Raw genomic sequence first — 25,717 nt, forward strand, 5'->3', positions numbered from 1 at the left:
TGGGCAATAGATTGCACAGTGAATATGGAATGGTATTGCACAATAATTACAACATTACGTTTCCGTAGTGTAGTGTATATGAGAGCGTTTCAGTAGTTTGTGTGAGAGCGTTTCAGTAGTGTGTGTGAGAGTGTTTCAGTAGTGTATTTGAGAGCGTTTCAGTAGTGTGTGTGAGAGTGTTTCAGTAGTGTATTTGAGAGCGTTTCAGTAGTGTGTGTGAGAGCGTTTCAGTAGTGTGTGTGAGAGCGTTTCAGTAGTGTGTGTGAGAGTGTTTCAGTAGTGTGTGTGAGAGCGTTTCAGTAGTGTATGTGAGAGCGTTTCAGTAGTGTATATGAGAGCGTTTCAGTAGTGTGTGTGAGAGCGTTTCAGTAGTGTGTGTGAGAGCGTTTCAGTAGTGTGTGTGAGAGCGTTTCAGTAGTGTGTGTGAGAGCGTTTCAGTAGTGTGTGTGAGAGCATTTCACATGTGTTCGTGAGAGGTAATTCTGAGTAAAGTCCCTAACGGCCCCTCATACTATTGTCTCTCGTGAGCTCAGTTCGCGGCTGGCCAACACAGGGGTCCGACACATTGCCCTTCTTCTTCTAATCGCGACTTGCAACCAGAGAAGAAAAATCTGCATCCGTTCACACACAGAAATGCAACAACGAAAAACATCGTCGCCTTCGAAATAAAAGCAATGCTGTTGTGTTCCATGCATAATGTACACTTAATTAAGTTTGATTGCTAACTTCCCATTGACCTCATGTGGGCCGGTTTGGGCCGCCCAAAGGGCCGGATGTGGCCCGGGGGCCACACAATGCCCAGGTCTGCTACAGATACACAGATGCCTAAACATTTGGATTTACTCAGACTGAAGAGTTTATGTGAGTCCCCTGACCACTAAATGCTTTATTCCTCACTCACTGACATATGTACACACTCACACACTCCACTCCACAACACACACACACACACACACACACACACACACACTCTTGTGTGTCCCAATTGCTAAATACTTTACCCACCTGGCAACCCATAGCTCTGCTAGTTAAAAGCTTTCCGATTGGATGTATACGTATCCGATTTCACTTTAAAGAGCCTGCGGGAAGCAGAGCCGCTTGCCATCGGCGGGAAAACATCACGCTTGTGTTCCGGGAAAGTCGGAGAGAATGAGGCGATGACCGGCAGAAGAGATGGATAGATATAGACGGAGGCAGCGAGAGTGCAGGAAAAGGAAGGTCTGTTGTAATTAGTTTATCTAATATCCCTCTGCTTCTATCTCTGTCATGTGCTCTCTCAGTCAGTTCCTCCCTTCTTCTCTTTGACTGGCTTTTTCTCACCTCACCTCACTGGTTTTGCTAAAAACATGTTTTTTTTATTTTCTAAATAATACAGTCTTTAGTCTACTAAATTAACCTTTCCCACACACTTCATGTCCTCTTAACTTCCTCCCTTTCCTTCCCCTCTATTCCCCCCTTTTCTCCCTCCACCATCCCATCTCACTCTCCCAAACTCATCCATCTCCGTTTTCTTTCTTTAATCCTGCCTTCTCTCCTCAATTCATTCATCCCTCCATCCCTCCATTCATCCATCCCGCATAATGTGTCTCTTAGTGAGTTACCCGCGGAAACAAAGTGGATCACATCACGTTAGTGATTACATCACCCCGTTGATTTTATGGGCACGATTGTTTATACTCTGGATGTGAGAGAAAGAAAGAGAAACAGAGCTCATGCATGAAGTTCCCTGTGTTTTATAACAGCAGAGTGTTTAGTTCATAGGTTTTCAATTTCAATGCCTGATCTGAATCCGTGGTGCAGTAATAATCCTTGTCATTAATATGTAAATAAATGTCCATTTTGAGGCGTCCTGGTAGCTCACCTGGTAGAGTGTGCGTTGCGTGTACTAAAGCATGAGGCCTTACTGCAGTGACCAGGTTCCAGTCCGACCAGTGGCCCTTTGCTGCATGTCATCCCCCGTCTTTCTCCCGACTTTTCTTTCTTTACCTGTCTATGACATCAAGAATCTCGACTTGAGAATTCAGCTGTCAGTCATGGCGGCAGCTGTTCTGCAACAAATCCAGACATGGTGGGTAATGACGGACGGCGGAGCACGGAGCCGACACGCAGCGGAGCCGATCAGCAGCCGTTCTGCAACCGGTGGAAACTGAGGGTAAAGCAGCTCATGTTAAAATCGTTACCAGATTAAGCCCTTTTTGTGAATATTGGCCATAATTTGTTCATTAGGTTGATACAAATGTTTAATTCACAAATGTTCCAGGCCCAACAAATACAAAATGAATTTGCTGGCCAATAATCCAGTAAATTATTGAAAGTTGCAGCAACAGTTACCAACTTTCACAGTAGTCTGTTGTTGGCGTATTTTGCCCAAACCTTTCAGCAGAACATTGATGGTAGAGACCTGAATTGAAGAGGGAATGCTGTTGGTCCCAGGGCATTTTGGACCAGTGCAGGTGTGGAAATGTTTTTGGATATTTTGCCATTATTGGACAGTTTGACAGTTGAGAGAGACAGAAAACATAAGGAGAGAGAGAGAAAGAGAAATTGAACAGGTCTTTCATGAAAAGCCCCAAGCCAAAATCAAACCAGAGGTCTTGTGGCTGCATGGTCTGTGCCTTGGGCCGCTATGGCCTTAATTGGCTTTTATATAGCTATCAGACGACCTAAATGTTAAATTCTATAATTTAATAGTGAACCGGAGACCATCTACAGTAACTGCAGTGGAACCCACTCAGTCATCAGCAGCAGACAATGTGTTGAGGTGTTGGTGTGCACACACATTTTAAAGTTCTCAATTAAGTGATGATAAGTTCAAACCTGGACAATTAGAAAAATAAAATATCCTATTCATAATTTGAATGCAAAAGCACTAAAGTCTAAAGTCTGTGCTGCATTTAAAGTTGTTGAAAATATCCTTGTCCCATCTGGTGGTTGTTTTTGTAATTGTATATCAATTTAATTGTGAAATAAGTTGTTTTAACATTGGTAATAAATCATTTAATTTTGACCAAATGGCATAAACAATGAACAAGCCGTTCTTTAATGTTGCCGACTGTCATTTTGTGCCCTTTGTTTTTTTTATGGGTTCAGGCACCGCAACCGGTTTAAAGGTATCGGTGTAGCACAAAAAAAAAAAATCTAAAACCATCAAAAAGCTTTTTGATGGCTGGGTTCTTTTTAGGTTTCTGAGCTCCAGGAAATGTTGCTGTGCTTTCAAAGGTCCTTATGTTAGTTGAGCATAATCAATTTTTACTGCATTTCATTATGTTTTATTTTTGTATGTTCTCATTTCAACAGTAAATCAAAGCCAGGTGATGTCTAAAAACGGCAGATATGTCAAAATATATTTTTACTGCATACCACTACATATTGTTATTAAATTAGCTTTTTTTCCCCCTTTTCAGTTAAATTTTCTTTACACAGAAACTACTCATTTAAAATAAAGTGCCTCATTAATGTAGAGCATAGGGTGGATTTAATCATTCTACACATCGGGTGTTGATTAGTTTCCAGCAGGTACATCTGTAAAGTGTAAAAGTCAAACGAGACTTGTTTGGGAAAACCATAGAGCATCTTTAAAAAAACAGAAATCCAAAAAGGCAAATATATATCATGCGTGTAATTCAACTCATAAGGAACTACTGTGAAACTGCATTTAGACTACTGGGAAGCAGAGCATTCCTGAAGAAGACGAGAACTGCTCTTAAGTGGGACTAACCAGAAACTAAAGAATGCCCCACGGTATCTCTGTTCGAGTCATTGGATGTGTCGGTAGGTCAAAGGTTACTGGACATGCTGTTTGGTCTCGCAGAGGATTCAGCATCACCCACAGTGTTTCAAATCTAATCAATACCGGTAAAGTAAGAAACACTAAAGAAAAGAGCTAAACCTGCTGTTCATGCTATTTGTCCCAGGTTGTAATGTCTGCTGAATTCATGGATTCACACCCACTTTCCTTTAGTGCTGAGGCAGTTCAGTCAATGGTTTGTTCTTTTATTTGCTTTTAGTTCCAGGTTTATTGTATTTGTCCTCCAGCAATGCCTTTTATGAGTAGGTTCCTGTTTGTATTGTCTCGTTCGCACGCTCATGAGGACGCACATGTGCAGGGGTGGAGAGGGACCAGAAGATCCATCCATCCATCCATCCATCTTCGTCCGCTTATCCGGTATCGGGTCTCGGAGGAGCAACTCCAGCAGGGGACCCCAAACTTCCCTTTCCCGAGCCACATTAACCCTCCTGTGGTTTTCGGGTCAAATTTGACCCCTTTATAAAACTGTCTGTATCTGAAATACGGGTTTCTTTTTAACCAAATAACCAGAAAAAACTGGATTGGATTCCATACAACGCTCTTTGCAAATACAATTAATCACTTCCTGACGAAACTCATCTGTTCATTCCTCTGATCTTATCTATTAGTCAAAATAATTCATAATTTCTGCTTTTTTAACTCAAACATTAGGTATAATTCTATATAAATGAGGGTTTTTGTCCATTAATCACACAAAGTACTGCAAAATAAGTGGTAGTAAGGTGGAGGTGGAGTTAGTGAAAAAAAATAAAAATAAAAAAAGAGTCTGTCAGTTTTTGACCCGGGAGGACAACACAAGGGTTAACCAGCTCAGAATGGGCGATCCCGAGGCGTTCCGTGGCCAGGTTGGAGATTTAGTCTCTCCGCCTAGTCCGGGTCTTTCCTCCTCCCAGCTGGACGTGCCTGGAAACCTCACTAGGGAGGCGCCCGGGAGGCATCCTTACCAGACGCACAAACCACCTCAACTGGCTCCTTTTGACGCAAAGGACCAACATTTCGTAGACTGTTAGGATTGTGCATGTATTGAAAAAAGAGGCTGATGCGGCCCGCCGTACTGGTTCAGCAGAGGCTGCACAGTTTTACCAGCTGGGCCGCCGGATGGTGTTGCTAAGAACTTGCAGTGTATAACTATTATTAGACCAGCCCTCGCGGCCACAAAATACTACCGGTCCACCGGGAAGAGTCCTGACGCTCCCAGTAGCCACTCTGCTACTGCACACTGGTGATGTGATATGTGATGAATGATTGACCCAAAAAAGCAGCGATCAGTGCAGGAAAGAAGTAGACTGCAAGCAAGTAAACATGGATGTCAACTATGTAGGATTTTGCAAAGGGCCTAGCCAATGTTTTATGAAGCAAAAAACATGTTCATTAGACCTAAATGATACACACATTACCTCTTGTTGTACAAAGTTTGTTGTTTCCCCACAGGTTAAATGAAGAAGCACACAATGACGTTAAACTTTCTTCACATAATTCTTGCCAACACAAAATGAGACTGTTGTGGATAATTATCTACCTCCTGTAAATTATACTCAACATGTGGTCAAACAAGAGTTTAGGTCCAAAACAGTGAATGAATGAATGCCATTTAACAGAGGAAACCGTTGACTGACAAACAGATCAGGATAGAGGAGAAAATCCCTGGAATAGTAATGTTTTCTAACCCAGCAGAGAACAGTTTCAGAAGCCAATATGAATTTCACCGCTTTTATGTTTGTATCAGCTTCCCTCCTGAGGAAAAGAGCGCATTTGTCACAAAGCCGTGTGTGTGTTGGTGTGCATTTATTTGCGTGGATGTTTCTAAAAACGAATCGTGACTGTCTGCATGTGACCCTGCAGTGTCCTTCGACCAAATTGCAGAATTTCAATTAAGAGGTGTGTGTGTGTGTGTGTGTGTGTGTGTGTTTGTGTGCGTGCGTGTGCGTGGTGCAACTGTTTATTTTTTCTCTGTATATTTTTCTATTCTCTCAGTTTTTCTTTAAACGTAGTTTTATTTGTCACACAGTAAATATCAGTTTACCATCAAATGTGGCTTAAGGTTATTACAGTGCCATGCTGTAAAATGGTTCACCAGGACTGTGGATCAATAGCAATAAACATTACTTCAGGTAGAGGATTGTGCGATGTTAAAAGAAATCCCTTTCTTGCTTGTTCTGTGTGTTGGACACAAGCCAAACCGAATTTTATAGTATTTTTTTTTTTTTTTTGGCTTGTCCAATAAGGGAACTGGCATCTTATATCCTTGGTTAAAATACCTTATAATGTGACAGTGCTTTTAATTTACCCAGCAAAACAACACATGCCAAAAAACATGACATGCCAAAAACTATACAGCTGAAAAAACTAAAACTGAGCTGCTGCTCTGTTTATAGTGTCCAATACATGAAGCAGCAAATCATCTCCAAGTCTCTATGGCGCCAACTGTGTTTTTATTCCACTGTCTGGAAAGAAAATTGGACAAACAAACATTTTGGGAGAGACTTGCATGAATAAGACACAGGATGTATAGGAGTCCTTCCTTGTCAAAGTTGTCGTCCTCGGCTACAGCCAATCAGACACTTCACTGCTGAGAGAAATGGATTATTTGGTTATCTTGTTTTGTTGATTGGCATCTGTGAGTCCTAGCACTAACAGGATTTTTTGTTAGGCAATGGCAGGTAATGATTGGTCATTAGGAGTACCGGGAGATTTCCCTGTGGGCCGATCTATTTATGTGGGCTGAATGGGTCGCACTCCGATCAAGGACATTTTTTCATCGGCCCATTGAGAGAAGACAGATCACATGATTGGCCCGCTTGTGTGTCTTTCATGTAAACACTGGCCATGCACATCCTTGGTCTTTGACCGACTAGCTGGTTTGTCTCTCATCTAAACATTGGCCAATCACATCCTACTATGGCCCACTTCCATCTTACCGTGACGAGAGAGAGGGTGCGTGTAAGTCCCGCCCACACTGGTGGCCAAAATAACCACAAAGTGCCGGTAGCTAGCTAAAAACACAAGATTCAAGCATGACAAACGATTATTTTAGCATTCTTCTATACCAGAGGGGACAAGTTAGCTTTTAGTAAGCTAAGGCATTTTCAAACATAGTAATATTGCTTTCTGATTTATCCACATTCCACAAGAATACATATGGATGCTGTGTACAAAACGCAGCCTTAGCTTAATTTACACACTTATCACTCTTTACTATAGAAGACACCCAGGCTCTACCCTCAACCTTTAGTCATTGTGCCATGGTATCAGACTATCTTGAGTCTCAAGTCAGTCTGGGACAAGTCATTCTTGTTTGTTTTTTTAACAGTTAAGTCTCAATTTGATGTCACATCTCCTTAGGGGAAGCCACGAAGTTAACAAACTGAAAGATTGCACAGCAACAGAAACATTTTTCTTTTCAAAGCTGTTATTAGTGATTTTACCTAACAGAAACCAAGCGGCAACCTCTCGGGCTGACAAAGGAAGCCAACACGGAATGGCCAAAAAGTGCAGTTCCTTGAATGGCCAATGACTGCGAAAAGGAGTCAATCCCCAGAAACCCCCCTTTTTTTTGTTGTTGTCCACATTGAGGTTCATTTTGCCTCTTCAGAAACGTATGGGTTACAGCACAGAGACTACATCCAAACAGTACTTTATAGTTTATGACTGAAACCAAGTTCAGTCAGTATATATGCCTCATAAATAGATTCTCAATGTGTGTGTTATGTGAGACCTGCCTGACTTTTTAATTTAAAGAGATCAGAAATGTGTTTTCTCTCCTTCCAAGTCTCAAGACTCACAGCACTCAAGTTCAAGTCAAGTCTCTATATTACCCATTAAGACAGTATCAGTATTACACTGACTACACTGAGAATTACATCAAAACCAAACCTGTGATAAACAAAATGTGAGAGAGTAAATCATTCTATGGAAATAAAAAAAAGTCAGCTAACCACCCCTACTAAATGTGTGCATACATACCGTAATTGTATTGTACAGTGTACTGCAGAGGTCAGACATGAGGCCATGTCTTTCAATATCTGTGAAGGAAACTGAGATGACCTCGAGAGACTCTCATATCCAGACAAACCCACACACATGGTCAAAACCAACAACACAGCTTAAACCACTTTGAAAAGAAGGCAAAGCAAGCGTCTTGGATCGGTAACATAATATCACTCGTCTTTTTTCCTCTGACACTTTCACACACATACACACACACACACACACACACACACGTAAAGCAGCATTAAAACTTAATTTCATTCATTTATTTCTCATCAGTGAATGTCGGGAAGAGAAACAGTTGCGTCACATTACCGCACTCTGCTTCCAGGAAGCTCTATTAAAAAGGATGTTCACATTTTTTTCACCCCCGCTGCCTCTATTTACTCATAAGTCTTTGTTAATCTGTTTAGAGGGCTTATGGGCGCTCAGAAAGTGCTCTTTCCTCACAGCGCGGCTCATTTATCAAGCAAGATTAAGAAAAGTCCGGAAAGTGTTTTGAATGCGTGCTATCAGACACCTCTTAGTTGCAAATTAAATTGCACTGACTTATGTGTTTTGAATGCACATTTGACCAGCATTTGATAAAAACGCAACAGTTTGCATTAACTGCGTTAAGGGAAGTAATCGAAACGAAGTAAACCAAGTTGAACAGCAACTTTAGGGCCCAACGTTGCACCCGGGACAGCGCAGCGCGAAGCCTGACATAAGTGTCACTGCCAGTTAAAGACTAACGCGGTTGTCAATTTTCCATCCAGCGCCCATGTTGTTTAAATAGCAAATCCACCTACATCTGTCTGTGCGCTCATGGGTGCGCTGGTCTTATAAGGAGGTGTGTTTAGGCCCATTTTTTGCATATTGCAATCTCAAGGCTCTCAAGTTTTGAAGACATGCAAGAGTGAAATTATTTTTGATTGGCTGATAAGAGGCAGGCTCGACTAAGAACTCCAGGGGAAACGGGCTTGATTCCGGCCGGTTCCATAGTGAGAGCTGCACAGCCAGAGAAATCTTGGGCGCTGTGGCATATAAAATTTATATATTAATTATTAATTATAATTAGGGTTAGGGATTACCCCTAACCTTAATTATCAGAAAATTTGTAGAAATGTGGGAACATAGGGCTGTGGGAACAACCCCAATTTGGGAAAAGGGGATCAAATCCGATACAAATTTATGAAAAAGTAAATGTGGGAACATAGGGCCTAATTTTGGAGAGAACAAATCTTAGAAATGTGGGAACATTTGGGGAAAATGGGGAGTAGTTCCCAGAACTACTCCCCATTTTCTGCCACATACCCACATTGGCAACTGAACAATCCCTGGTTGCGAATGACTGCTGAAGAGGATTGTATAGTGTAACAGTTGGCAAAAAAATGTTTTGGATAATACTCGAGGGCATTCCTCTAATGTGGCAGATACCTCTTTAACCTGTCTGCATGATGGTAGACAAAGCTTGGTTAGTGTCTTTCAATTGCATGCTACGTTTTATATTGCATTGTGGAATATTGTAGTTTGTGTCAAAGAAATTTTATCTATCACAAGGCATTTAGACAACACTACAAATGCAATATAAAGTGGGATATATAGTAAATGATTCCCAACTTAACTCAAACTGAACTCAAAATAACATCCACATAAGAGAGTATGGGCATGTACGTAGAGACACACTAAGATAAAATATATAGGAGCAAAGCCACATCTGAGGTTTATATGGTTGAGGTGACACAGATTTGCACATTTTATTTTATTCCTCTTGGGATTCAAGACCTGTATAATGAAATGGCTATTTTGAGTGTTTTACAGTAAAAGTTATTGTGTGTGTATGTGTGTGTGTGTGTCTGTGTGCTCTACTATTTGCATTATGAGAACCAAATGTCCACATGAGAGGTTATTGAGTGACAAAGAAAATCCTTCAGTTGGACATTTTACCAGCCTCCACATCTGCAACAAGTTGTTGGAGGGTTGGGGTTAGGGTACAGGAAATAAGTACGGTGTGTGTTTGCGTGCATACTGTCTATGTGTATGATGGGGGCGGGGGGGGGGTCAGACTCAGCGCAATCAGATTTATACCATAAATTGTGTAGGACCTCTTTTATATGCACTCTTCACCCAGACCTCACCTCACACACATGGCGTACTAAGTTTAGAAGTGTAGAGTTTCTGTCCCTGCTGATGTTTTTTGTGTCCCGTCGCTTGCTTTTCATTCTGTTTTGTTCTCATTTGTTTGTTTCTTTGAATAGTTTGTACAGTGATTTCTCAACTAACCTTCCAGTCAATCTTGCGGTTGTTCACAGATTTAATCCTCTATGGTGTCTGCAAATTAGCATTTGGTTTGAGTCCCCTGTCACAACAAATATTTGTCTATGGATTGTTTTGCTTATATTTGACAGCAGATCATCAGTGGCTGTGTTTGGGTTGTGCTGAACGGGAAGTCTAAGTGTGTGTGTGTGTGTGTGTGTGTGTGTGTGTGTGTGTGTGTGTGTGTGTGTGTGTGTGTGTGCCAATAGTTTTGTCCAGTGGGATTGTATTTGAGTTGATTCAGGAGATCCAGTTCTTGGTAGTTCTCCTAGAGAACTCCTTATGGGGAAAGACTCACCTATTTTTATCTTATTTGTTTCTTCTTTTTTTCATGATGTGTCACAAACTTTTAGACACGTTTACTGTTACGGAACTACTGTTAAGGGAAAACTTTCAAACCATTTCTGCTCAATGTTAACTTCACTTTTTTTAGAAAATGGCAGTCTGAAATCAGATATGGTTCTGAACATTAAGGGCCCTATTTTAACGTGAAGCGCACGGTGCAGGTGCGTAGGGCGTGTCCATTTACTTTTGCTATTTTGACTCCAGGTTCAAAAGGGTTGTACTTGGTGTCTTCATTGATCACAGGTGTGTTTTGTTTGTGACATGCAATCAACCAATCAGAGTGTCATCTCCCATTCCCTTTAAAGTCCAGACACATTTGTACCCGTGCAAATGAAATTACGATGGACGATTGGCATCGTCATATTTGTATTTGTAATCTTTTGCATAGTTTGTGCTGCTGCGTTTCTCTGTGTGTTTGTGTGTGTGTGTAACACGCATATTGTGCGTGCGCTGTGCATAAGTCTAGGTGCATTTGACTAATTTGCAGTTAAAATAACCATGAAATGCATCATTATTGACTTTAGACCAATGGCACGATCACTTCCCGCTCCCTCAAGATTGCACTTGCACAATCATTGGTTCAAAAAACTAATTTATTGTGAATAACTATTGAAACGTAACTTTAGACCGTGAAACAGTGTCTGATAAACAGCAGTACATTACTGTAAAGAATGATGATGAATTATTACATCCACTACATAATGAAGTCGGTTCATGCACCACGCTAACTGGTGACAATGTATCTCGGTTTATTGAAACTTTCATGATCTAAACATGGAATTTGTTTCTGTCTCCATCCAACTCTGCATTAAGAATAATGCAACAGTTACTCATCGTTTTGAGCAGTTGTATCATTAGATCACTGGTATGAAATGAATAGACAATCATTTTGTGTGAATTGCTTTTTGAAGTAGTAATACTTTGATGTTAAGTTGTTTCATATTGAACATTTGATTTTGTTAAACAAACAAATGATCTTGGGTTTATGTGTATTGTATCCAAGCAACTGAAGCAAGTGTTAGAGTTCTGAAAGAAATTGCATTATGATCATCAGTTGAGAGTTTTGTGTCTAGAGTTTTGAAAAATGACGTCAAGGTTCTGAAATTAGGGCCAAAGTGATTGTAAAAAACTGTGAACACTGGATGAATCAGCAATTCTCTCATTAACGTTTGTCAAAGCTAAAAACAGTAATGGAACAAAAGCTTTACAGACCATTATGTGAAAATATTCATTCTGTTTCTTTTACATTATGTTACTTACTTTTCCAAAAACTTGGCAAAACCCTTATTAACAGCTCATACACATTATATCTGGGAGATGAGACTTTGGTTCTGTCTCTTTGTGTGTAAAGTTGGACTGCTCTCGTGCAACACAGATTCCATTTTACCCTTCCCAACATTCTGCACTGTCATGTTTTTCTCTGGGTTCTTTTCAGATGCTTCTTTGTACTCTGCTCCTTTTCTTCTTTACAGAAAGGATTGCATTTGGTCTGTAAGCATGTGTGTGTGTGTGTGTGTGTGAGTTTTATTGCTATTGTGATGTGCTACTACGGTGAGTCTGTGCTCTTTGTGTGAATTTAAGCATTTTAATCCAGACTTTTCATTTCGGATTGGAGTTCCCTGTGTCAGTTTTAATCTCCTTAATTCTGTATGTAAACAAATATTCAGGTCAAAGAGTCCATGTGTTTGTACAGAAGGGTTTCAAGTTCTTCCACATATTATTCTCACACACACCCACACACACACACAAACAAGACTAAGACATAATACCTTACATATCCACACGCCCTAACTCACACTGAAAGGTGCTTTCATGTTTACATTTGTTTCCCCTGCGCTGGCTGCGTTAGGCTACTAACAAAACAAACAATTTGGTGTGTGTTAGTGTGTGTGTGTGTGTGTGTGTGTGTTTTCACTTGTCATGGCCAACTTTTCGATTATTTTTACACCTCTGAGTTTCTGAGTGGGAGCTGAGATCCCAAAGATTGTCTGTTTGTGTATGTTTTTCTTTTTAATGTATAATCAGAATGCCAAAGCCACAGGAATCTTTAACAAAACAAATCACAATTTTGTCTAATATAATAACAAATAAAAAAGGACCAGCTAAGCAGTCAGTTATTAGTTTGACTGCTTATAGCTGGTCCAGAGGGCTCTGGATCTGACCACTTTATCTACTACCGGGTATAACTTAAGTAATTCATTTTGTTTAGCTCAGGTTCAAAAGTGTTGTAAATAACTGTTAATTGCATTTGCCATGGAAACATAGATTGGAGACATATGACCCTCATCTAAGAAGCTTCATTAGGCAAACTGCAGTTGGGAGATCCTGTATTTTAACCTCTTTAGCTGGCTTTTTAAAAGCTTAAACAATATATGTATAGGTTTAAAAAAAGAAAACGCTGGATGAATCAGCAATTCTCTCATTACCGTTTGCCAAAGTAAAAAATAATAATGGAACAAAAGCTTAACAGACTTTATTCCCAGCTGAATGAACATAAATAATAACCTTGAGAGTTATTTTTATCCTGGATTGTGTATTCTAGGCTTCTTTTCAGAAAAACTGTACTGTGTGTGTGTGTGTGTGTGTGTGTGTGTGTGTTCCTTTTCCTATGGGGGCCCCTTCCTCTGGAATAAACGTCCTATGGGGATCAGACAGTCCGTGGAGGCCTTTAAATCCAAACTCAGAACTCTTCTTTTCACCTTAGCCATTATCCAGCTGGGGGGACGGTCTCAGTCTCTGTTTTATTAAAGCCTTGTGGTCCTGCCAACGAGAATAATGTCAACTTTCTGGAAGCAGCTGCTTCTCAATAACCATCTCATGTTTGTGTCCTACAAGTGCTGCTGTGTGTCCCTATCTCTTTCCTATTGTGTATTTTATTGTGTTGGTCTATTCTGTACACACAACACCTATTGCATGTCTGGAAGAGGAATCCTTCTTCAGTTGCTCTTCCTGAGGTTTCTTCCATTTTTTCCCATTTTAAGTTTACTTTTTTTTCTTTTTTTTTGGAGGGGGTGGGGGGTTTCAAAACAAGACTCAAAAAGGACAGATGGTGTCTGATGTAATGTAAATTTGGACTTTTGGGCTATATAAACTACATAATTAAAATGGAATTAACCTAATACCTTCCATCTTGCACAAAGTCCAGGTTGTAAACCCCCTTTCTCAAAGTGCAGAGAATCTCTGTGGCTGGCTCTCTGTGAGTTGGGTGGAAGAATGATGTGAAGACATGTAGGCGTGATGCTGGAAAATGGACTGTAGAAGTACACCTGGGATGTCTGTGTATGCGGACTCCTGTGTACTCTGTTGTTTGTTCTTTTGAGTTTGATTCATTCAGTTACTAATAACTAATTATTATGAAAACCGAGTGTATAAACAAGAGGACAAAAGTGACAAAAATCTCAAGTCTCTCATAATGGTTCAGACGTGAAAATAATTATATTCCGACACACTTCACTGCAGATGAATGACATTCTATTTTGTAATTAATGGAAGTATTCTGTACTGGAACAACAAGTTATCGAGGGAAAACCCAAATAGGATTTAGGTGTTTTACAGGCGCTTTTACAGAGATCGGTGTTTGGGTCTTGAAGCTATTTTGTGCTGTATGTGAAATGTGGGAAATGTTTGAATGTCAAGCAGGGTGTTGATGGAAAAGAACCTATGGACTCATGGAACCATCTTTCCTTGAGTCCGTAGGGACTTGGCTTGGGAACCGCAGGGTATTATAAGTTGTGGATGGACCGGGTTTGGTGTGTGGAAAGATAAGTGAGAGAGAGAGAGAGAGATTCCCAAGGCACAACCTGTTCTGGCAAACCATTATCTCTCCATAGTTGATGCATGTATGTGTGTGTGTGTGTATGTGTGTGCTTTGCCATAACAGAATAAAAAAATCAATAAGCCCTTAAGGGGACAAAGAATGTACCTTATCATAAACACATGCATGCAGAAGGTTATTTCATTTCTGAATGTTATCTTCTTTCTTCCTCTCCATTGTTAACATTATATTGATTTTTCATGGAATATTGTTTTACCATGTAATGATTTTATAAAGCTGATAAAAATGATAGTCAATGATAGTAAAGAAAAAAACAATGTTCAGTAAAGGAGAAGCTAAAAACGAGACTGTCCTCGCCTTTGGTTGTTTGGTTTAAGGTGCTCTACATGACATTCACACAACTACATAAACAACTATTTTCTATGTAAAGATATAGTGAAGTAATTTTGTCTTGAGTAGAGAATAAAGTCACACTCACTGTGTTTATGTTTTGTAATCCGAGTTTCTTGTCAGTTTTTTTAGCTTTTAGGATTTTGGTGGTCCAGGCACGAGTGCATGTGAGTGCATGTGAGTGCACGTGAGTCCCCCCCTTTTGCAACTGCCCTCCCTGTTTCTTCCTCCCTTCATGTTCATGTCCGTCTGACTAGCTTCAACAGATTGTTTTTGTCAGAGATATTAAGGCAAACTGTACTGTAAGTTTACGCTCATAAGGTATATAGCCTATAAATTCTTAAATAACCACTCTCTGTATTTTATTTCCCACCTGCTGACAGAAGTTTTGTCCTGTGTGTCCTGCTGTATGTGTGTATATGTGTGCACATGAGCGTGCATGTGTGTGTCACCTTTGCTGACACCGTTCCCCACACTTACCCATCTGACAGCTCGTGATTGATTGGCTGCTAAATGCTCCCTTCACACACACACGCACACACGCACTCGCACACACACACACACACACACACACACACACACACACACACACACAGAAAGGAAAGTCCATTAAACATCTATCAGTTGGTCTATCCTTAACATAATGGGAGACAGATGTAAGGTTTTTGGGATTACCACTCTCACACACATATTTAAAGACATTCATAAACGCAATCTGTTTTACACACATGAAAAAAGACAAACTCTTCCATTCTTCTGTTTCCTTCCTTTTCACACATGCACACATTTCCTTCCATGTCAAATTACACACACGCTCACACACACTCGGACAGTGCGGTATCCATTTAATGTGCTTAGCTGTGGCTGACAACAATGATCAGAAGTCTCCTTGAGAAGGGTTGGTAAGAAGGTGAGCTGTCCCCTTCACTAAAACCACTCATTACTCAACTCACCGCCTGGATGAATGACCAGGGTGTGGGTGTGTGTGTATGTGTGTGTGTGTGTGTGTAGCTGCATGCCTATCCAAAAGCGGACCACCAAGACAACAAGAGACATTTAGAAAGTCCACTGCTGGTCATGCTTTAACTCCTGCCAAAAAACATGTCCAAGACCCTCTGGGAGAATTTCTGTTATTTTTAAGCAGCAGGATCTGCAGGTGTGTGAGCATCTTCCGTGTCCAGCGCGAAGGCTCTACAAGTTGTCGCAACGTGTGGTCGTGCACCGCCAAATATTTGTAACTCAGCAAGTGCTGCGCATTCTATTTCAACATGGTTTGCTGGGATGACTGGCGGAGCAGGTTTGCCTGAACAAACATCTGTAGGATTCTTCATGTACAGACCACAGGGAGTAAAATGGTCTGAATTATGTGATAGCTAGAGCAAAAACACTGGAAAAAGGAAGAGGGACTTTGCTGAAAGGTGTAGCAAAACATGACGGATCACTTTGTCAAAGCTATAAATGGTCTAATGAATGAGTGTAACATCAAGAGATGACTTTGAGATACGCAAACAGTAACGTTAATAAGTAGAGTACACAAATGCAATGTTTGGCGGTTCAATGGGGATTTTCATTAATGTTTCCTAAAATCGCCAGGAAGCCTGCTTTCCTTTACCTCTGCTCTCTACTACTTATAGTAATTATACATTTTACACTTTAAAATACAACCAGTGCATTGAGCCCATTAAAAACAAGTGAAACAATACAACTAGCAGCAGGTACCATGTAATGTGGTGTCATGTTGAAGGCTGATCTAGAGAGGCAGGTTTTGGGTGTGACTAGCTTGAGTGAATGTCCTAGCTTCAAGAAAAACAACTACAATACGATCAACTGTAAGATCATTTCTTTTCATTTCAAATAACCATTATAAACACATTGTAACATTAGACTTATTGGAATTTTGCATTTTATGAAAAAAAATAAAGTATTTGCATTCCTAAACTAGTAGATTGAAGATACACTTATGTTGATGACAATTACAGAAAAAAGGTTGTCACTTTTATTGTAAGGATTCACAGGAGTTCGCTTTTGGATAGTACATAGTGACACAGGGGGGTCCTCAAGTGAGCACCCTAATGTGTTTCTGCATGGCAACAATATCGATTCCATTTCATATTGCAGAACGAAAAGGTCAGGTTTGTTTGTTTGTCTTCCCCATTGAGCAAATAAACCCTTTAAAAGATGACATTTCATAATCCTCTGATTTGAAATCCTATTTATCACAGAGACTTTGTCAGCATATGAAAATAAAGTCACGTCAGCTGACACACACTTAACCGCGCCAAGTCTGTATGCGCTCTGTTTTCAGTGTTATTCTCTGTAAGCGGAGGACGTAGGTCACAGCAGCGAGAGTGAGAAAAAGTCTTAATATTACCATAGAAATATGATTTCAACAAGCTTCATACAAGGGATTGGGAATTCTCACTCTGTCTCACACACACACACACACACGCACACACACACACACACACACACACCTTTTGAAAAAAGGGATCATGATCTACGACATGATCTATTGTCTAATGCAATAGATTTGTCTAGAGGAAATTACCATTATTACTACTGTGAAGCTTGTGATGTTCATTGTTTGACGCTGTGCCAGAGAGATATTGATTCACTTCATTGCTTATTTTAGAGGGCATAATCTGCTATTTTGTTGCATTACATTTGAAAGTGTTCATGTGCTTTAGGTTGTGGCTGTGGGAAGAAAAAAGTAACCTTTTTAATATATCCAAGTCAATCGAATACAAAGCCATGCCAATGACACCTAACACCTCTTTGACTCAGCTCAACACAAGTTAAACATCAGAATGTTCACAAAGATAGAGTGAATTGCATTGCAGGGTTATTGTAGACCACCTTTGTATAATCATGTGGGGTTTTGGCTTAAAGGTGCTCTAAGTGATGTCACGTGTCTTTTAGGCTACAACGTTTGTTGCCACACACAGCAAACATTTCCTCACTATCCTGTATGTCCCCAGAACACACAGTTAAAGAAACGTGGTGTCTGTAGCAAGCCCAGACTCCACAAAAGACAATGAAAACAATCTGTGCCAACGTGGACCACCAAGCATACACAAACAGTGTTCCAGCGTTCCAGCCATTAACTGAAAAGAAGGATTTGGGGGTGTTAAAATGTTATTATGTTATCATGTTATTCTCAGACTCCAAATGGAGACTTTAGGATTTTGCCAACCATTGCGATAACACAGCATGGAAACACTGCTTTGACGCCGCATCCTCAACATCCAAGTTTTAACAGTGTTGAGTTTTTCTTTTCTTTAGTCATCAAACTGTGTTTATGGCAATGCTGGTGGTGATAACAGCCAGCCTTGTGCATAGATTCTAGCATTGGCAAAGAAATAGTAAATGTCGGAAGCCTACAATGTGTAACACAACACAAATCCAACAGTGTGAATTGTCAAAAAACATAACAAATGACAAGCTCAGTTAAATTCTAATGAAAACACTGGTCTGTTACCAACATCAGCACATTACCCAATCTTAAAATTCCCCTTAAAGGGGGGGTTCAGAATTTTGGACATAAAACCTTATTTCCAAGTTAGCCAGTGTGTTTTTTTATCAGTGGAGACAGTTTTCAACACTTTTCATCCAGTCCTTCCAGTTTTCCAGTCCAGTTCGCTGGTGCTAGGCTAGCAGAAGTCAAGAGTATCTGCTAGCCTGCCATTACATTAAATTAATTAACAGTCTTACCCGTTCCACATGCCCAAAATGTCCACATGCCCATGTCCACTAATGTCCAAAATTCTAAACCACCCCTTTAACACACTGAAACACAGGACAACAGCAGCTATTTTAGAGTTTCTCTGTCCATAAATCCAGCTTTAATCTCCTATTCACTGTCGCAAAGATGAATAACAGTCAGGTGTGAAAATAATACTTCCCTGTTGAAAAGGACAAAGAGCTGGGCTCTCTTAACGACCTGTCTCTGCATTAACGATCTGTCTGCGCACTAATGACTCAGCCTTCATAATGACTAACTGATGATGTGGGAGGAACAGAGAGAAAAATGTTAGCCTCCCAATGTGCTCAATATATGCACAATTAGAGTGGACATCCACCCAAAAAACACTATTCCAGGTCTTTGCTTCATAATGACCAATTGATGATGTGGGAGGAACAAAAGAGGAGAAGTTTGACAGTGAACTCAGTCAATACTTACTGATACAGGGAGATTAAGACTCAGTTTCAATCTTTAGTGCTTCAATTAGAGTAGGGTGAATGCACTCTTGCTATTACAGTACTGAAGTTTTAGTTGAATTTTATGACAGATTTAAAAAGCTGTGATCCAGCTTGAAGTACAACACTAATAAACATTTCTAATAGATGAAGCCTTGTTTCTCCTGCTAAGACTGCCTAATAAGCATTGGTTTAGGGATTTGTCAAAACATGTCAAGGTAAAACTAGGCTAATTCTGGTTAAAACTGAACATTTTAGGGTGAGACACATGTCCTAAAAACACATTGAAATGTAGTCATTCAACTGCAGTTGAAATAAACATTAAATCTAGTCTTTATCCTGGATTCAACTTAGAAGTCTAGATGCCCTTTCACCTCAATTTTACTAAATCAAGACTAAATAGGTCCGGATCGCAATTCTTTTTGAAGTATCACAAAGGCTGTTCATTTTGTGCCATCAGTCACTGTGTAAAAGTAGCTGTCACTACTGCATGAGGGGCGGATATCTGATTTCCGTTTTCACTTTGTCTCTTTCATCATTCAAGAAAGAGACGTTACTATCTACTGTTGCCATTTTTGTTCATAATGTGCTCAATAACCTGATAAATGATGGAAGAGGAATTTATCTCAGGTCAGTCAATACCTTGAGTGATGGAGAAAGATAAAGCTGTTTTCAGTTTTGGTTTGATGAAATTTGTAAAGAAAAAATAAGTATGGCTGAGAGAGCACCGTCCTGACTTATCCTCATCACCCTCAGTTTTTGATTCTTAGACACTGACATGCACTTTAAATACAACATGGGGCTTGCATTGTCCTGCAGAAAACTTTTAACTTGTGGAGTCATGAATCATTAATCGATGATGGGGGCAATGCTTGCATAATGGTCAGATAATGATGTGGGCAGAACAGATGAGAAGGACCTTAACAGGCAACTTGGTCAATATGAGAACGAAGGAGCGGGATTAAGACTTCTTCATCCAAAAACTCCAATACGCTATGTCACAGAGGTTATTTCCCAGTTTCTGTTAACCCTCATTTGACCATTCAGGTTGAATGAAATTGTATTTGTGATAGCAGCCTGGGGAGAGTAACTGTAGGAAGACTGAGGCAAAATGTAGTGTGTAACAAGCATAATATGTGTATGACATGACAAACAAATCAAGTTGTTGTGTTTGCAATGACAGGAACTCATTTTCAGTCCCAACATCAGCATTATTATGGCTAATAAAACCAAGTAAATCTCCCTAATCCCTGGAAAATAAGAAATACCAAACACCAACTCCACTTATGCAGCTTGTGTCAGAGATAGGCAGATGCAAGAGCATTATGGTGAAATATGAATGGAAAGCGTGAAGGGGGAAGAAACAAGCTCCTCTTTATGTTTGCAGTATCACGGTTTAGCTTTCTTTTGACAGTTCCTGATCTTGCGGTACGTTAACCTTCCACTGGAAAGGAAAGGGCGGATACTTCAAGTAGGCTTCATAACTAGTTGTGTTTCATGCAGCACAGGCATTAGAGAGTAAAAAAATCTTTTAGCACAACTAGAGGGCACTAAGACTCTGTGTGTACAGTAGACACACACACACACACACACACACACACACACACACACACACACAAACAGATCAGTTCTGTGCTTTTAAAAACAAGCACTGTCTGTGAATGGATGAAATCTATTTCTGTGCTCGTACATGCCTGTCTGTAATGTCCATGTGCATGCTTTGTGTGTACTGTGAGTGTGTATAAAGGCCTAGTGTCTTATTCTGTCTCTGTCTAACTTCCTAAAGCGCATAGAGAGCTGCTTCTGATTAAAGCGGTGTGATGACTTCTTGCCTGTGGTCCTGACTCTAATGAGTTCTTATTGTGAGTGTGAGGCAGCTAAATACCTACAGCAGCAAGTTCTTAAAAAACAGATCAGTGCTTTACTAGGGTTTCAATGCTAAAACCTTCAGGTTCAGAACACTGTGTGTGTGTGTGTGTGTGTGTGTGTCCACATAAAATAAGTCATCAGGAGTTTAATAGCTTTCTGAATTCTTCATCCAGGCTCAAATTGAACCATTTTTTCCCCATTGCACTTGGATCCTTGCACTCCCCCAACCTTGTGTGTGTGTGTGTGTGTGTGTGTGTGTGTGTGTGTGTGTGTGTGTGTGTGTGTGTGTGTGTGTGTGTGTGTGTGTGTCAGATACCAGATATCACTTTCTAATAGCGGGGTAGAAATTGTTCCCCATCCCCGGTAATAATAATGCTGCGAATCCACAATAATGTGCAGACTCACAGAGTGAGATGCCATTGGCAGAAGAATGAGGTAATACAAATGATAATGTCGGCTCCACTCGTCTCCTCATCCTCCTCCTTCTTCTGCACTTTCCTGTCATCTCCTGTCCTCCTCTTCCTTAGAATAGATTAGATTAAACCTCAATCAGCCCATGGGAAAAAAATCTGAAAACAAAAGCTCAAACCTAGGACACTGGTTTTACTAGTCTTCTCTCCTTTTCCTCTCTACCTCTTTTCCTCACGTATTGTGTGTTTTCACTCCAAGTCTCTCCTTACTTCACTTTCAATTTTGTACTTTTTTAACCTCTCCACTCCTTGGAGATTTCTATTTATTTGATTAGGACAATGCACATTAATCAACATTTCTGTAAACGCTACAGTGTTAGCCAGTCGGCTAATTTTCAACGGTAGTCCAAGTTACCCAGCATGCATGTCTTTATGGTGGGAAGAAACCAGAGCACCCAGAGGAAACCCATGCAAACATAGGGAGAACATGCTAACTCTACACAGAAAGGTCCGGAACGACCTGGATTCGAACCCAGAACCTTCTTGGTTTTAATTTTTCTAGTTCCCCTAATTAACATGTAGACCTACAGCGTCAGGCCTAATATAGCGTAACCTGTGTTTGGCTGAGTGTCCATCACATTCTCACTCCCATCGCGTAAAACACGGATGCTTGGTCAGGTGCCTTTGGCGTTGTAACTGGCGCTAAAAGTCTCCTTAAGCATCATATCTAAACACGCTGGGCGTTGGCAGGAAAAGATCGTGGGTGGGCTTATGAAAGGTAAGTTTCCGTGACACATGGAACAAGAACGGGGCAGTTGGATATAGGAAAAGTGATACGCGGTGCACAAACCCCGGTCTCCGCGGTGAAAGTCCAGTGTTGTTTGACCCAACACCCCAAACAACAAACTTCATACTACTCGCTACCGTTGTTGCTCCTACTACAACGTCATCTTCAAGTGCCTTCTACACACACGCTTGAAGGTGCATTTTGCGTCATATCTGACGCTGACAGCCACTGCCCAAGAGTCCGTATTTTACGAGTTGAGTGAAAAACGGGTTGGAGTGTCTGCTCCACCTTTCCAAAGAGTCATATTGGTTCTTCCCGGCCACGAGGAGCTGCATTGATGACAGGGACAGGGTGAATTCACTTTTAGCTTAGTCATTGTCAAACTTCAAAGGACATGTTGAATAATTTTTAATGATGGTGTTCATTCTGAATTATATCTCAATTTGGCAGACGTGACAACACATCAGATTTTTTAATCCCTGAATTGTGAAGGAGACCTGCTTCCCTGAAAGTTAATTGAAGCCGGCTGTCATTAATTTCATTACAGAGTTATAGTGCGGCATGGTTGAAATGCTGCAGCCTGAAAAAACTTTCATTAGCATTGGCTTCAGTGTGAGACTTTTAATGCCACATGTCGGTTAAGAAATATTCATTAGTATTGGTTTCATTGGAGAGTTTAAGTACTTCATGGTCTCAATCCATTTTTCAGAGTAATTTACAAAAAAGAAAAACAAGCCCCTTTTTTTGCTGCAGCAACAAAGCACCTACAAGAGTCGTACATGCAAACACACACTTTATTACCAAACAGCATCATATGCTTGGTTGAGACAGCAATTTAATAGTTTCATGGGGGAAAAAGACAATTATATGTAACGTTAATTTCATTTTGACATTGATTCTAGGTTTCAGTCTGTGCCATATTGTCTGCCACAAGTTTTTATTTTACTAACTTTAGTACTGAATCTTTAAAAAACCCTTCACAGCCATTCCCAGTTGGATTGCAGACTAGTTGCCTTGCATGGACTCTCTCCAAGTGCATGAATAATGAAGCCAAACAAAAAGACACTTTGGGAGTTAAGAGCTAATTGATTTCATGGTTAGAATAATCCATGTTAAATGCTGGTAGGAGACCAGTGAACCATGGATTTGGAAGTAAATGTTACAAACTTCGTACATGGCATTTAAGCGCACAGTGTGCCACACACACACACACACACACACACACACACACACACAAACAACAGTGAAACGCAATCTTTACTTTGCCACTGCCGTGCCAGTTCACTGATGTTTTTTAGCGCTCCTAAATGAAAACACCTCCAGACAGACGTGAAACACAGAACATACATTCTAATCATTTTTGCAGAGATTATTCACACAGTGAAATATTATTGGGCCCAACCATCCACTATAACCTATAATCCTACCTACACATGGTTGTAGCATTTTAACAATGTTATGTTGTGTCAACATGTGCTCTGCTGAAAGAGGACACTAACATTAACCACACAAAAGGAAGAGGTCACTATAGGAAAACACTAAAATGGCTCTCATCATTTAAACAAATAAACAATGGTGGCATTTTGGAGGACAGAATTATCTCCAACCTAGAGATTAGCTCAAGTGTCTTCACCTAGCCAGGCCTTCTGATCATGTGTATTTGTGAGTGTGTGTGTGCGTGTGTGTGTGTGTGTGTGTGGAATCATTAGCAGCTTTCTGAGGCACAGATGCCGAAACAGATTATTGTCCTTATGTGCCGCCATAAGTGCACGATGACACACATATGCAGAGAAGCACACAACCTCCTACAGTCGGACACCATCAGCCAAAGATCCTTTCAAATCTGAGGAGCTGTACCAACCATTCAGTTACAGATTCACATAGATACACTCATAGCTCTCGGGATAGTAAAACAGATAAAGGTGAGAGGTGACAGTGAAGAAAAGAAAAAGAAGTTGAAAGAAGGTGATCAATTAGTAGGAACATGGAAGGAAAGGAAGATAATAGTAATATAAGAGGGGATGAGAAAATTTTAGAGGCAATAGAAAGGTTGAATAAAAAAGAGGAGAGCAGAAAGGGATGAGGAGAAGTAAAGAGAAAAATTAGGTTGGGGAAGGAAAAGGAGGAGAGGACGGGAGGGGAGGGGAGGAAAGCAAATTCCATATCAGCTGCTGACCTCTTTTTTAGCTCTACTAAATAAGATGATAGATTAAAGACACGGACAGAACACAGTGATCAGAATTACTAACACAAGAGAGTCTAAAAAGGTAGATGTGTGTGTGTGTGTGTGTGTGTGTGTGTGTGTGTGTGTGTGTGTGTGTGTGTGTGTGTGTGTGTGTGTGTGCCCAATCCCAAAGTGAGCCCTGAGGACTAAGGACTAAAGACTCACAGACTTAATTGATCCCAGGTGCTAAGTGAGTGAGTGTGTGAGGCCACATGGGATCAGATGGGTATAAATGGGATCGGGACAGAACTTAACGAGCACATCAATTTAGTATTCATTCATAACAACAGTTATCTCAAACACTTTACAGATAGAGTAAGTCTAGACCAAGCTCTATAATTTACAAGGACCCAACAGTTCTAGTAGTTCTCTCCAGAACAATAACAATGAAACAATGGTGTGGAAAAACTCCCTTTTAGGATGAAACCTGGGACAGACCCAGGCTCTTGGTAGGTGGTGTGTGACGGCCGGTAGGGGTTAAAATGAAGAGTGGCAATCACAGCCACAGTAAAAGACAGTGGAACAAATATGTATCTTAAATCAGAAATCAACTTGGTGGAGATAAATCTAAAGAGGTTTTATACATTAAATAGTTATAACACCCTTGTTTTAGCATATTGAGAAGGTTAATATAGAACACTGCAATTACTACTTCACATCAATCACATCATTTATTGAACATGACTTCTAGTATGTCTAATATACACATTTCTCGATTTGCTTTAGCACAGTAGATCACTGTTTGCTTCCACTTATTTTTTTTATTTTTTTTAATGTGTTTATTAAGGGCGGCGGTAACTCAGTCAGTGTAGTGGACTGGTAGATGGAGAGGTGCTGTGTGCGTGTGTGTGTGCATGTGTGTCTGAGTCAGATACCAGATATCACTTTCTAATAGCGGGGTAGAAATTGTTCCCCATCCCTGGTAATAATAATGCTGCAAATCCACAATAATGTGCAGACTTTAACAGAGGCGAGTGAGGTAATACAAATGCTAATGTCGGCTCCACTCCTCTCCTCATTCTTCTCCTTCTTCTGCACTTTCCTGTCATCTCCCGTCCTCTTCTTTCTTAGATTGGATTAGATTAAGGTTTGATGTGTGGACTGGGAGGTAAGAGAGAGAGAGAGAGAGAGAGAGAGAGAGAGAGAGAGAGAGAGAGAGAGAGAGAGAGAGAGAGAGAGAGAGAGAGATTGATTCCCTTTAGCAAGGCACTTAGTCTGTTCTGGCAACCCATCATCTCTTCATCAGAGGTGGGTAGAGTAGCCAAAAATTGTACTCAAGTAACAGTACTGTTACTTCAGAATAGTATGGCTCAAGTAAAAGTAAAAAGTAGTCATCCAAATAATTATTTGAGTAGGAGTAAAAAAGTGCTTAGTGAAAAAAATACTCAAGAACTGAGTAACATCAAGTAACACAAGCATTCAATTAAACATAATGTAGCCGCTGTTTCGCACTTCTACTGAGGTAACATGCTTCCAACGTGAGGCCAGGGGCGTTCCTCCTCGTCTGCATTGCCGACGGTTGATTCGGAAATCTTTGTTTTGCTACGACTGTAAAGCTAACCCGCTGAGATTGTGTGATCAGGTGACTACATTTGATTGGTGAAACACAGTCACGTGGTAGAGCCTT

The 25,717-nt window shown here is 40.4% G+C and overlaps 1 long non-coding RNA gene across 1 annotated transcript; it reads left to right on the forward strand.

The window, feature by feature from the left end:
- Window positions 1-2,891: 2,891 nt before the first annotated feature.
- On the forward strand, window positions 2,892-24,151 carry LOC117960474. The gene is made up of 4 exons (XR_004660168.1): window positions 2,892-3,071; window positions 5,800-5,807; window positions 16,957-16,961; window positions 24,138-24,151. It is a non-coding gene; the product is annotated as an uncharacterized LOC117960474 (long non-coding RNA).
- The last annotated feature ends 1,566 nt before the right edge of the window (window positions 24,152-25,717 follow it).

Source organism: Etheostoma cragini, chromosome 17 (genome assembly GCF_013103735.1).
Source record: "Etheostoma cragini isolate CJK2018 chromosome 17, CSU_Ecrag_1.0, whole genome shotgun sequence".
In the NCBI taxonomy this organism is placed as follows: Eukaryota; Metazoa; Chordata; class Actinopteri; order Perciformes; family Percidae; genus Etheostoma; species Etheostoma cragini.